Genomic DNA, 12,500 nt, shown 5'->3' with positions numbered 1-12,500 from the left:
ACACTTCATGGAAGTGTTGTGTTGGGTTCTTTTACAAGTCAAGCCTGCTGCTTTGAGTTCACAGGGAGCCATGCTCACTGTACATAGTCTGCTCTCTAGCGGTAAAAAATTTAACTACAATGCTGTGGATGTCACCACATAATATAGCTTTCAAACTCGTGTTATAGTTTCAATGTCGGAGTTTAAATTAGGCTTGCTGTTTCCGGATGCCATTCGTGATGGGTGTTGTAAAAAATAGCTTCTTAAACGATTGAAGTGCACATAAGAAAAAGAAAAAGCTTACAGCACCTGGTATTCCCAGGCGGTCTCCCATTCAAGTACTAACCAGGCCCGACCCTGCTTAGCTTCCGAGATCGGACGAGATCGGGCGTTCTCAGGGTAGTATGGCCGTAAGCCGTGAGGTGACCCAACATTTTGCATTTAATAGACACAATCGCCCCTGAAACTAGCGAGCGAGCCAATGAAGCCTTCAAAACTGCTTCGGCACATGGAGACCAAGCATCCTGCATTAAAAGACAAACCTTAACCACTTCGGGTTTCATTGTCTCCGATTACGCCTGGATGGGACCGGCTCGTTTCTGAGAAACAAGCTCGGTGCTCCCAATAATTCAACGTAATGGTGACTTTTATTTTTATGTGGTTTATATTTGTTTTTATGCCAGTCGTATCATTTTATTTAATCGTATTTACCGTATTTGCCGGTGTACAGGTCGACTCGGTGTATAAGTCGACCCCCTAAAATTCGACGGAAATTTACGATTTTATGATATATCCTTTGTATAAGTCGAGCTCAATTGTTGCATTATATTAAACTTCAAAATTCAATATGCGAAATTTATTGACGAAATGTGTTCAAATTCTGGGAGGCCGTGCGCATGCTGCTGTTTATAAGCACCGCGGAGGAGATCGCGGCCGGCGAGCTCGCGCACGCCGCCCGGCACCAACGGGAGGCCGGAAATAGCTCCAAGCCGAGCGGATCGGCACTTTATAAGCACCGCGGAGGAGATCGCGGCGCCTCATTGGACTTCCAGCGGCCGGCGAGCTCGCGCACCCGCCCGGCACATCCGGGAGGCCGTGCGCACGAGCCAAGTGGCCGAAAATAGCCCCCGCCGAGCGGATCGGCTGTTTATAAGCACCGCGGAGGTGGTCGCGGCGCCTCATTCGACTTCCAGCGGCCGGCGAGCTCGCGCACCCGCCCGGCACATCCGGGAGGCCGTGCGCACGAGCCAAGTGGCCGAAAATAGCCCCCGCCGAGCGGATCGGCTGTTTATAAGCACCGCGGAGGTGGTCGCGGCGCCTCATTCGACTTCCAGCGGCCGGCGAGCTCGCGCACCCGCCCGGCACATCCGGGAGGCCGTGCGCACGAGCCAAGTGGCCGAAAATAGCCCCCGCCGAGCGGATCGGCTGTTTATAAGCACCGCGGAGGTGGTCGCGGCGCCTCATTCGACTTCCAGCGGCCGGCGAGCTCGCGCACCCGCCCGGCACATCCGGGAGGCCGTGCTCACGAGCCAAGTGGCCGAAAATAGCCCCCGCCGAGCGGATCGGCTGTTTATAAGCACCGCGGAGGTGGTCGCGGCGCCTCATTCGACTTCCAGCGGCCAGCGAGCTCGCGCACCCGCCCGGCACATCCGGGAGGCCGTGCGCACGAGCCAAGTGGCCGAAAATAGCCCCCGCCGAGCGGATCGGCTGTTTATAAGCACCGCGGAGGTGGTCGCGGCGCCTTATTCGACTTCCAGCGGCCGGCGAGCTCGCGCACCCGCCCGGCACATCCGGGAGGCCGTGCGCACGAGCCAAGTGGCCGAAAATAGCCCCCGCCGAGCGGATCGGCTGTTTATAAGCACCGCGGAGGTGGTCGCGGCGCCTCATTCGACTTCCAGCGGCCGGCGAGCTCGCGCACCCGCCCGGCACATCCGGGAGGCCGTGCGCACGAGCCAAGTGGCCGAAAATAGCCCCCGCCGAGCGGATCGGCTGTTTATAAGCACCGCGGAGGTGGTCGCGGCGCCTCATTCGACTTCCAGCGGCCGGCGAGCTCGCGCACCCGCCCGGCACATCCGGGAGGCCGTGCGCACGAGCCAAGTGGCCGAAAATAGCTCCCGCCGAGCGGATCGGCTGTTTATAAGCACCGCGGAGGTGGTCGCGGCGCCTCATTCGACTTCCAGCGGCCGGCGAGCTCGCGCACCCGCCCGGCACATCCGGGAGGCCGTGCGCACGAGCCAAGTGGCCGAAAATAGCCCCCGCCGAGCGGATTGGCTGTTTATAAGCACCGCGGAGGTGGTCGCGGCGCCTCATTCGACTTCCAGCGGCCGGCGAGCTCGCGCACCCGCCCGGCACATCCGGGAGGCCGTGCGCACGAGCCAAGTGGCCGAAAATAGCCCCCGCCGAGCGGATCGGCTGTTTATAAGCACCGCGGAGGTGGTCGCGGCGCCTCATTCGACTTCCAGCGGCCGGCGAGCTCGCGCACCCGCCCGGCACATCCGGGAGGCCGTGCGCACGAGCCAAGTGGCCGAAAATAGCCCCCGCCGAGCGCATTGGCTGTTTATAAGCACCCCGGAGGTGGTCGCGGCGCCTCATTCGACTTCCAGCGGCCGGCGAGCTCGCGCACCCGCCCGGCACATCCGGGAGGCCGTGCGCACGAGCCAAGTGGCCGAAAATAGCCCCCGCCGAGCGGATCGGCTGTTTATAAGCACCGCGGAGGTGGTCGCGGCGCCTCATTCGACTTCCAGCGGCCGGCGAGCTCGCGCACCCGCCCGGCACATCCGGGAGGCCGTGCGCACGAGCCAAGTGGCCGAAAATAGCCCCCGCCGAGCGGATCGGCTGTTTATAAGCACCGCGGAGGTGGTCGCGGCGCCTCATTCGACTTCCAGCGGCCGGCGAGCTCGCGCACCCGCCCGGCACATCCGGGAGGCCGTGCGCACGAGCCAAGTGGCCGAAAATAGCCCCCGCCGAACGTATCGGCTGTTTATAAGCACCGCGGAGGTGGTCGCGGCGCCTCATTCGACTTCCAGCGGCCGGCGAGCTCGCGCACCCGCCCGGCACATCCGGGAGGCCGTGCGCACGAGCCAAGTGGCCGAAAATAGCCCCCGCCGAGCGGATCGGCTGTTTATAAGCACCGCGGAGGTGGTCGCGGCGCCTCATTCGACTTCCAGCGGCCGGCGAGCTCGCGCACCCGCCCGGCACATCCGGGAGGCCGTGCGCACGAGCCAAGTGGCCGAAAATAGCCCCCGCCGAGCGGATCGGCTGTTTATAAGCACCGCGGAGGTGGTCGCGGCGCCTCATTCGACTTCAAGCGGCCGGCGAGCTCGCGCACCCGCCCGGCACATCCGGGAGGCCGTGCGCACGAGCCAAGTGGCCGAAAATAGCCACCGCCGAGCGGATCGGCTGTTAATAAGCACCGCGGAGGTGGTCGCGGCGCCTCATTCGACTTCAAGCGGCCGGCGAGCTCGCGCACCCGCCCGGCACATCCGGGAGGCCGTGCGCACGAGCCAAGTGGCCGAAAATAGCCCCCGCCGAGCGGATCGGCTGTTTATAAGCACCGCGGAGGTGGTCGCGGCGCCTCATTCGACTTCCAGCGGCCGGCGAGCTCGCGCACCCGCCCGGCACATCCGGGAGGCTGTGCGCACGAGCCAAGTGGCCGAAAATAGCCCCCGCCGAGCGGATCGGCTGTTAATAAGCACCGCGGAGGTGGTCGCGGCGCCTCATTCGACTTCCAGCGGCCGGCGAGCTCGCGCACCCGCCCGGCACATCCGGGAGGCCGTGCGCACGAGCCAAGTGGCCGAAAATAGCCCCCGCCGAGCGGATCGGCTGTTTATAAGCACCGCGGAGGTGGTCGCGGCGCCTCATTCGACTTCCAGCGGCTGGCGAGCTCGCGCACCCGCCCGGCACATCCGGGAGGCCGTGCGCACGAGCCAAGTGGCCGAAAATAGCCCCCGCCGAGCGGATCGGCTGTTTATAAGCACCGCGGAGGTGGGCGCGGCGCCTCATTCGACTTCCAGCGGCCGGCGAGCTCGCGCACCCGCCCGGCACATCCGGGAGGCCGTGCGCACGAGCCAAGTGGCCGAAAATAGCCCCCGCCGAGCGGATCGGCTGTTTGTAAGCACCGCGGAGGTGGTCGCGGCGCCTCATTCGACTTCCAGCGGCCGGCGAGCTCGCGCACCCGCCCGGCAACTCCGGGAGGCCGTGCGCACGAGCCAAGTGGCCGAAAATAGCCCCCGACGAGCGGATCGGCTGTTTATAAGCACCGCGGAGGTGGTCGCGGCGCCTCATTCGACTTCCAGCGGCCGGCGAGCTCGCGCACCCGCCCGGCACATCCGGGAGGCCGTGCGCACGAGCCAAGTGGCCGAAAATAGCCCCCGCCGAGCGGATCGGCTGTTTATAAGCACCGCAGAGGTGGTCGCGGCGCCTCATTCGACTTCCGGCGGGCGGCGAGCTCGCGCACCCGCCCGGCACATCCGGGAGGCCGTGCGCACGAGCCAAGTGGCCGAAAATAGCCCCCGCCGAGCGGATCGGCTGTTTATAAGCACCGCGGAGGTGGTCGCGGCGCCTCATTCGACTTCAAGCGGCCGGCGAGCTCGCGCACCCGCCCGGCACATCCGGGAGGCCGTGCGCACGAGCCAAGTGGCCGAAAATAGCCACCGCCGAGCGGATCGGCTGTTAATAAGCACCGCGGAGGTGGTCGCGGCGCCTCATTCGACTTCAAGCGGCCGGCGAGCTCGCGCACCCGCCCGGCACATCCGGGAGGCCGTGCGCACGAGCCAAGTGGCCGAAAATAGCCCCCGCCGAGCGGATCGGCTGTTTATAAGCACCGCGGAGGTGGTCGCGGCGCCTCATTCGACTTCCAGCGGCCGGCGAGCTCGCGCACCCGCCCGGCACATCCGGGAGGCCGTGCGCACGAGCCAAGTGGCCGAAAATAGCCCCCGCCGAGCGGATCGGCTGTTTATAAGCACCGCGGAGGTGGCCGCGGCGCCTCATTCGACTTCCAGCGGCCGGCGAGCTCGCGCACCCGCCCGGCACATCCGGGAGGCCGTGCGCACGAGCCAAGTGGCCGAAAATAGCCCCCGCCGAGCGGATCGGCTGTTTATAAGCACCGCGGAGGTGGTAGCGGCGCCTCATTCGACTTCCAGCGGCCGTCGAGCTCGCGCACCCGCCCGGCACATCCGGGAGGCCGTGCGCACGAGCCAAGTGGCCGAAAATAGCCCCCGCCGAGCGGATCGGCTGTTTATAAGCACCGCGGAGGTGGTCGCGGCGCCTCATTCGACTTCCAGCGGCCGGCGAGCTCGCGCACCCGCCCGGCACATCCGGGAGGCCGTGCGCACGAGCCAAGTGGCCGAAAATAGCCCCCGCCGAGCGGATCGGCTGTTTATAAGCACCGCGGAGGTGGTCGCGGCGCCTCATTCGACTTCCAGCGGCCGGCGAGCTCGCGCACCCGCCCGGAACATCCGGGAGGCCGTGCGCACGAGCCAAGTGGCCGAAAATAGCCCCCGCCGAGCGGATCGGCTGTTTATAAGCACCGCGGAGGTGGTAGCGGCGGCTCATTCGACTTCCAGCGGCCGGCGAGCTCGCGCACCCGCCCGGCACATCCGGGAGGCCGTGCGCACGAGCCAAGTGGCCGAAAATAGCCCCCGCCGAGCGGATCGGCTGTTTATAAGCACCGCGGAGGTGGTCGCGGCGCCTCATTCGACTTCCAGCGGCCGGCGAGCTCGCGCACCCGCCCGGCACATCCGGGAGGCCGTGCGCACGAGCCAAGTGGCCGAAAATAGCCCCCGCCGAGCGGATCGGCTGTTTATAAGCACCGCGGAGGTGGTCGCGGCGCCTCATTCGACTTCCAGCGGCCGGCGAGCTCGCGCACCCGCCCGGCACATCCGGGAGGCCGTGCGCACGAGCCAAGTGGCCGAAAATAGCCCCCGCCGATCGGATCGGCTGTTTATATGCACCGCGGAGGTGGTCGCGGCGCCTCATTCGACTTCCAGCGGCCGGCGAGCTCGCGCACCCGCCCGGCACATCCGGGAGGCCGTGCGCACGAGCCAAGTGGCCGAAAATAGCCCCCGCCGAGCGGATCGGCTGTTTATAAGCACCGCGGAGGTGGTCGCGGCGCCTCATTCGACTTCCAGCGGCCGGCGAGCTCGCGCACCCGCCCGGCACATCCGGGAGGCCGTGCGCACGAGCCAAGTGGCCGAAAATAGCCCCCGCCGAGCGGATCGGCTGTTTATAAGCACCGCGGAGGTGGTCGCGGCGCCTCATTCGACTTCCGGCGGCCGGCGAGCTCGCGCACCCGCCCGGCACATCCGGGAGGCCGTGCGCACGAGCCAAGTGGCCGAAAATAGCCCCCGCCGAGCGGATCGGCTGTTTATAAGCACCGCAGAGGTGGTCGCGGCGCCTCATTCGACTTCCGGCGGGCGGCGAGCTCGCGCACCCGCCCGGCACATCCGGGAGGCCGTGCGCACGAGCCAAGTGGCCGAAAATAGCCCCCGCCGAGCGGATCGGCTGTTTATAAGCACCGCGGAGGTGGTCGCGACGCCTCATTCGACTTCCAGCGGCCGGCGAGCTCGCGCACCCGCCCGGCACATCCGGGAGGCCGTGCGCACGAGCCAAGTGGCCGAAAATAGCCCCCGCCGAGCGGATCGGCTGTTTATAAGCACCGCGGAGGTGGTAGCGGCGCCTCATTCGACTTCCAGCGGCCGTCGAGCTCGCGCACCCGCCCGGCACATCCGGGAGGCCGTGCGCACGAGCCAAGTGGCCGAAAATAGCCCCCGCCGAGCGGATCGGCTGTTTATAAGCACCGCGGAGGTGGTCGCGGCGCCTCATTCGACTTCCAGCGGCCGGCGAGCTCGCGCACCCGCCCGGCACATCCGGGAGGCCGTGCGCACGAGCCAAGTGGCCGAAAATAGCCCCCGCCGAGCGGATCGGCTGTTTATAAGCACCGCGGAGGTGGTCGCGGCGCCTCATTCGACTTCCAGCGGCCGGCGAGCTCGCGCACCCGCCCGGAACATCCGGGAGGCCGTGCGCACGAGCCAAGTGGCCGAAAATAGCCCCCGCCGAGCGGATCGGCTGTTTATAAGCACCGCGGAGGTGGTAGCGGCGGCTCATTCGACTTCCAGCGGCCGGCGAGCTCGCGCACCCGCCCGGCACATCCGGGAGGCCGTGCGCACGAGCCAAGTGGCCGAAAATAGCCCCCGCCGAGCGGATCGGCTGTTTATAAGCACCGCGGAGGTGGTCGCGGCGCCTCATTCGACTTCCAGCGGCCGGCGAGCTCGCGCACCCGCCCGGCACATCCGGGAGGCCGTGCGCACGAGCCAAGTGGCCGAAAATAGCCCCCGCCGAGCGGATCGGCTGTTTATAAGCACCGCGGAGGTGGTCGCGGCGCCTCATTCGACTTCCAGCGGCCGGCGAGCTCGCGCACCCGCCCGGCACATCCGGGAGGCCGTGCGCACGAGCCAAGTGGCCGAAAATAGCCCCCGCCGATCGGATCGGCTGTTTATATGCACCGCGGAGGTGGTCGCGGCGCCTCATTCGACTTCCAGCGGCCGGCGAGCTCGCGCACCCGCCCGGCACATCCGGGAGGCCGTGCGCACGAGCCAAGTGGCCGAAAATAGCCCCCGCCGAGCGGATCGGCTGTTTATAAGCACCGCGGAGGTGGTCGCGGCGCCTCATTCGACTTCCAGCGGCCGGCGAGATCGCGCACCCGCCCGGCACATCCGGGAGGCCGTGCGCACGAGCCAAGTGGCCGAAAATAGCCCCCGCCGAGCGGATCGGCTGTTTATAAGCACCGCGGAGGTGGTCGCGGCGCCTCATTCGACTTCCAGCGGCCGGCGAGCTCGCGCACCCCCCCGGCACATCCGGGAGGCCGTGCGCACGAGCCAAGTGGCCGAAAATAGCCCCCGCCGAGCGGATCGGCTGTTTATAAGCACCGCGGAGGTGGTCGCTGTTAGGGTTTTCAGGTTAGTTTGATCCTATGATTATGTTGGAATGTAGACTGTAATGATTAAATCAATCACGTCTGGCCCTCACAATGTAATGATTAAATCAATCCTGTCTTGCCCTCACAATGTAATGATTAAATCAATCACGTCTGGCCCTCACAATGTAATAATTAAATCAATCACGTCTGGCCCTCACAATGCAGAGTCTGTTTCCCACAATAGTGTAAAACACCCCCTGCTCTGATCTTATCAGAGGCCGGGGGTTCACCAAACCTGTCCACTCCCACCCCCACTCTGTTCCTCCTAATAAATATGCCCTTGCAGGGAGGAGACTTTTAGACTTCATTCGATAATCGCTGTTCAGACAGCGACGAATGGACTCTCCACCTGCAGGTGTACAAAAGAACTTGCTTGTCTCCTGTTTCGTTCTTGCAAAATAAGTTGGAGTGAGCAAATCTCTAACAGTCGCGGCGCCTCATTCGACTTCCAGCGGCCGGCGAGCTCGCGCACCCGCCCGGCACATCCGGGAGGCCGTGCGCACGAGCCAAGTGGCCGAAAATAGCCCCCGCCGAGCGGATCGGCTGTTTATAAGCACCGCGGAGGTGGTCGCGGCGCCTCATTCGACTTCCAGCGGCCGGCGAGATCGCGCACCCGCCCGGCACATCCGGGAGGCCGTGCGCACAAGCCAAGTGGCCGAAAATAGCCCCCGCCGAGCGGATCGGCTGTTTATAAGCACCGCGGAGGTGGTCGCGGCGCCTCAATCGACTTCCAGCGGCCGGCGAGCTCGCGCACCCGCCCGGCACATCCGGGAGGCCGTGCGCACGAGCCAAGTGGCCGAAAATAGCCCCCGCCGAGCGGATCGGCTGTTTATAAGCACCGCGGAGGTGGTCGCGGCGCCTCATTCGACTTCCAGCGGCCGGCGAGCTCGCGCACCCGCCCGGCACATCCGGGAGGCCGTGCACACGAGCCAAGTGGCCGAAAATAGCCCCCGCCGAGCGGATCGGCTGTTTATAAGCACCGCGGAGGTGGTCGCGGCGCCTCATTCGACTTCCAGCGGCCGGCGAGCCCGCGCACCCGCCCGGCACATCCGGGAGGCCGTGCGCACGAGCCAAGTGGCCGAAAATAGCCCCCGCCGAGCGGATCGGCTGTTTATAAGCACCGCGGAGGTGGTCGCGGCGCCTCATTCGACTTCAAGCGGCCGGCGAGCTCGCGCACCCGCCCGGCACATCCGGGAGGCCGTGCGCACGAGCCAAGTGGCCGAAAATAGCCCCCGCCGAGCGGATCGGCTGTTTATCAGCACCGCGGAGGTGGTCGCGGCGCCTCATTCGACTTCCAGCGGCCGGCGAGCCCGCGCACCCGCCCGGCACATCCGGGAGGCCGTGCGCACGAGCCAAGTGGCCGAAAATAGCCCCCGCCGAGCGGATCGGCTGTTTATAAGCACCGCGGAGGTGGCCGCGGCGCCTCATTCGACTTCCAGCGGCCGGCGAGCTCGCGCACCCGCCCGGCACATCCGGGAGGCCGTGCGCACGAGCCAAGTGGCCGAAAATAGCCCCCGCCGAGCGGATCGGCTGTTTATAAGCACCGCGGAGGTGGTCGCTGTTAGGGTTTTCAGGTTAGTTTGATCCTATGATTATGTTGGAATGTAGACTGTAATGATTAAATCAATCACGTCTGGCCCTCACAATGTAATGATTAAATCAATCCTGTCTTGCCCTCACAATGTAATGATTAAATCAATCACGTCTGGCCCTCACAATGTAATAATTAAATCAATCACGTCTGGCCCTCACAATGCAGAGTCTGTTTCCCACAATAGTGTAAAACACCCCCTGCTCTGATCTTATCAGAGGCCGGGGGTTCACCAAAAATGTCCACTCCCACCCCCACTCTGTTCCTCCTAATAAATATGCCCTTGCAGGGAGGAGACTTTTAGACTTCATTCGATAATCGCTGTTCAGACAGCGACGAATGGACTCTCCACCTGCAGGTGTACAAAAGAACTTGCTTGTCTCCTGTTTCGTTCTTGCAAAATAAGTTGGAGTGAGCAAATCTCTAACAGTCGCGGCGCCTCATTCGACTTCCAGCGGCCGGCGAGCTCGCGCACCCGCCCGGCACATCCGGGAGGCCGTGCGCACGAGCCAAGTGGCCGAAAATAGCCCCCGCCGAGCGGATCGGCTGTTTATAAGCACCGCGGAGGTGGTCGCGGCGCCTCATTCGACTTCCAGCGGCCGGCGAGATCGCGCACCCGCCCGGCACATCCGGGAGGCCGTGCGCACGAGCCAAGTGGCCGAAAATAGCCCCCGCCGAGCGGATCGGCTGTTTATAAGCACCGCGGAGGTGGTCGCGGCGCCTCAATCGACTTCCAGCGGCCGGCGAGCTCGCGCACCCGCCCGGCACATCCGGGAGGCCGTGCGCACGAGCCAAGTGGCCGAAAATAGCCCCCGCCGAGCGGATCGGCTGTTTATAAGCACCGCGGAGGTGGTCGCGGCGCCTCATTCGACTTCCAGCGGCCGGCGAGCTCGCGCACCCGCCCGGCACATCCGGGAGGCCGTGCACACGAGCCAAGTGGCCGAAAATAGCCCCCGCCGAGCGGATCGGCTGTTTATAAGCACCGCGGAGGTGGTCGCGGCGCCTCATTCGACTTCCAGCGGCCGGCGAGCCCGCGCACCCGCCCGGCACATCCGGGAGGCCGTGCGCACGAGCCAAGTGGCCGAAAATAGCCCCCGCCGAGCGGATCGGCTGTTTATAAGCACCGCGGAGGTGGTCGCGGCGCCTCATTCGACTTCAAGCGGCCGGCGAGCTCGCGCACCCGCCCGGCACATCCGGGAGGCCGTGCGCACGAGCCAAGTGGCCGAAAATAGCCCCCGCCGAGCGGATCGGCTGTTTATCAGCACCGCGGAGGTGGTCGCGGCGCCTCATTCGACTTCCAGCGGCCGGCGAGCCCGCGCACCCGCCCGGCACATCCGGGAGGCCGTGCGCACGAGCCAAGTGGCCGAAAATAGCCCCCGCCGAGCGGATCGGCTGTTTATAAGCACCGCGGAGGTGGCCGCGGCGCCTCATTCGACTTCCAGCGGCCGGCGAGCTCGCGCACCCGCCCGGCACATCCGGGAGGCCGTGCGCACGAGCCAAGTGGCCGAAAATAGCCCCCGCCGAGCGGATCGGCTGTTTATAAGCACCGCGGAGGTGGTAGCGGCGCCTCATTCGACTTCCAGCGGCCGGCGAGCTCGCGCACCCGCCCGGCACATCCGGGAGGCCGTGCGCACGAGCCAAGTGGCCGAAAATAGCCCCCGCCGAGCGGATCGGCTGTTTATAAGCACCGCGGAGGTGGTCGCGGCGCCTCATTCGACTTCCAGCGGCCGGCGAGCTCGCGCACCCGCCCGGCACATCCGGGAGGCCGTGCGCATGAGCCAAGTGGCCGAAAATAGCCCCCGCCGAGCGGATCGGCTGTTTATAAGCACCGCGGAGGTGGTCGCGGCGCCTCATTCGACTTCCAGCGGCCGGCGAGCTCGCGCACCCGCCCGGCACATCCGGGAGGCCGTGCACACGAGCCAAGTGGCCGAAAATAGCCCCCGCCGAGCGGATCGGCTGTTTATAAGCACCGCGGAGGTGGTCGCGGCGCCTCATTCGACTTCCAGCGGCCGGCGAGCCCGCGCACCCGCCCGGCACATCCGGGAGGCCGTGCGCACGAGCCAAGTGGCCGAAAATAGCCCCCGCCGAGCGGATCGGCTGTTTATAAGCACCGCGGAGGTGGTCGCGGCGCCTCATTCGACTTCAAGCGGCCGGCGAGCTCGCGCACCCGCCCGGCACATCCGGGAGGCCGTGCGCACGAGCCAAGTGGCCGAAAATAGCCCCCGCCGAGCGGATCGGCTGTTTATAAGCACCGCGGAGGTGGTCGCGGCGCCTCATTCGACTTCCAGCGGCCGGCGAGCCCGCGCACCCGCCCGGCACATCCGGGAGGCCGTGCGCACGACCCAAGTGGCCGAAAATAGCCCCCGCCGAGCGGATCGGCTGTTTATAAGCACCGCGGAGGTGGCCGCGGCGCCTCATTCGACTTCCAGCGGCCGGCGAGCTCGCGCACCCGCCCGGCACATCCGGGAGGCCGTGCGCACGAGCCAAGTGGCCGAAAATAGCCCCCGCCGAGCGGATCGGCTGTTTATAAGCACCGCGGAGGTGGTAGCGGCGCCTCATTCGACTTCCAGCGGCCGGCGAGCTCGCGCACCCGCCCGGCACATCCGGGAGGCCGTGCGCACGAGCCAAGTGGCCGAAAATAGCCCCCGCCGAGCGGATCGGCTGTTTATAAGCACCGCGGAGGTGGTCGCGGCGCCTCATTCGACTTCCAGCGGCCGGCGAGCTCGCGCACCCGCCCGGCACATCCGGGAGGCCGTGCGCACGAGCCAAGTGGCCGAAAATAGCCCCCGCCGAGCGGATCGGCTGTTTATAAGCACCGCGGAGGTGGTCGCGGCGCCTCATTCGACTTCCAGCGGCCGGCGAGCTCGCGCACCCGCCCAGAACATCCGGGAGGCCGTGCGCACGAGCGAAGTGGCCGAAAATAGCCCCCGCCGAGCGGATCGGCTGTTTATAAGC

The 12,500-nt window shown here is 66.0% G+C and overlaps 1 non-coding gene across 1 annotated transcript; it reads right to left on the bottom strand.

The window, feature by feature from the left end:
- Positions 1-276: 276 nt before the first annotated feature.
- Positions 277-395, bottom strand: LOC125968211 (5S ribosomal RNA). Its single transcript, XR_007481129.1, has one exon. It is a non-coding gene; the product is annotated as a 5S ribosomal RNA (ribosomal RNA).
- Between the last annotated feature and the right edge of the window lie 12,105 nt (positions 396-12,500).

Source organism: Syngnathus scovelli, unplaced genomic scaffold, assembly GCF_024217435.2.
Source record: "Syngnathus scovelli strain Florida unplaced genomic scaffold, RoL_Ssco_1.2 HiC_scaffold_47, whole genome shotgun sequence".
NCBI lineage: Eukaryota > Metazoa > Chordata > Actinopteri > Syngnathiformes > Syngnathidae > Syngnathus > Syngnathus scovelli.
This window is presented reverse-complemented; position numbering and strand designations above follow the sequence as displayed.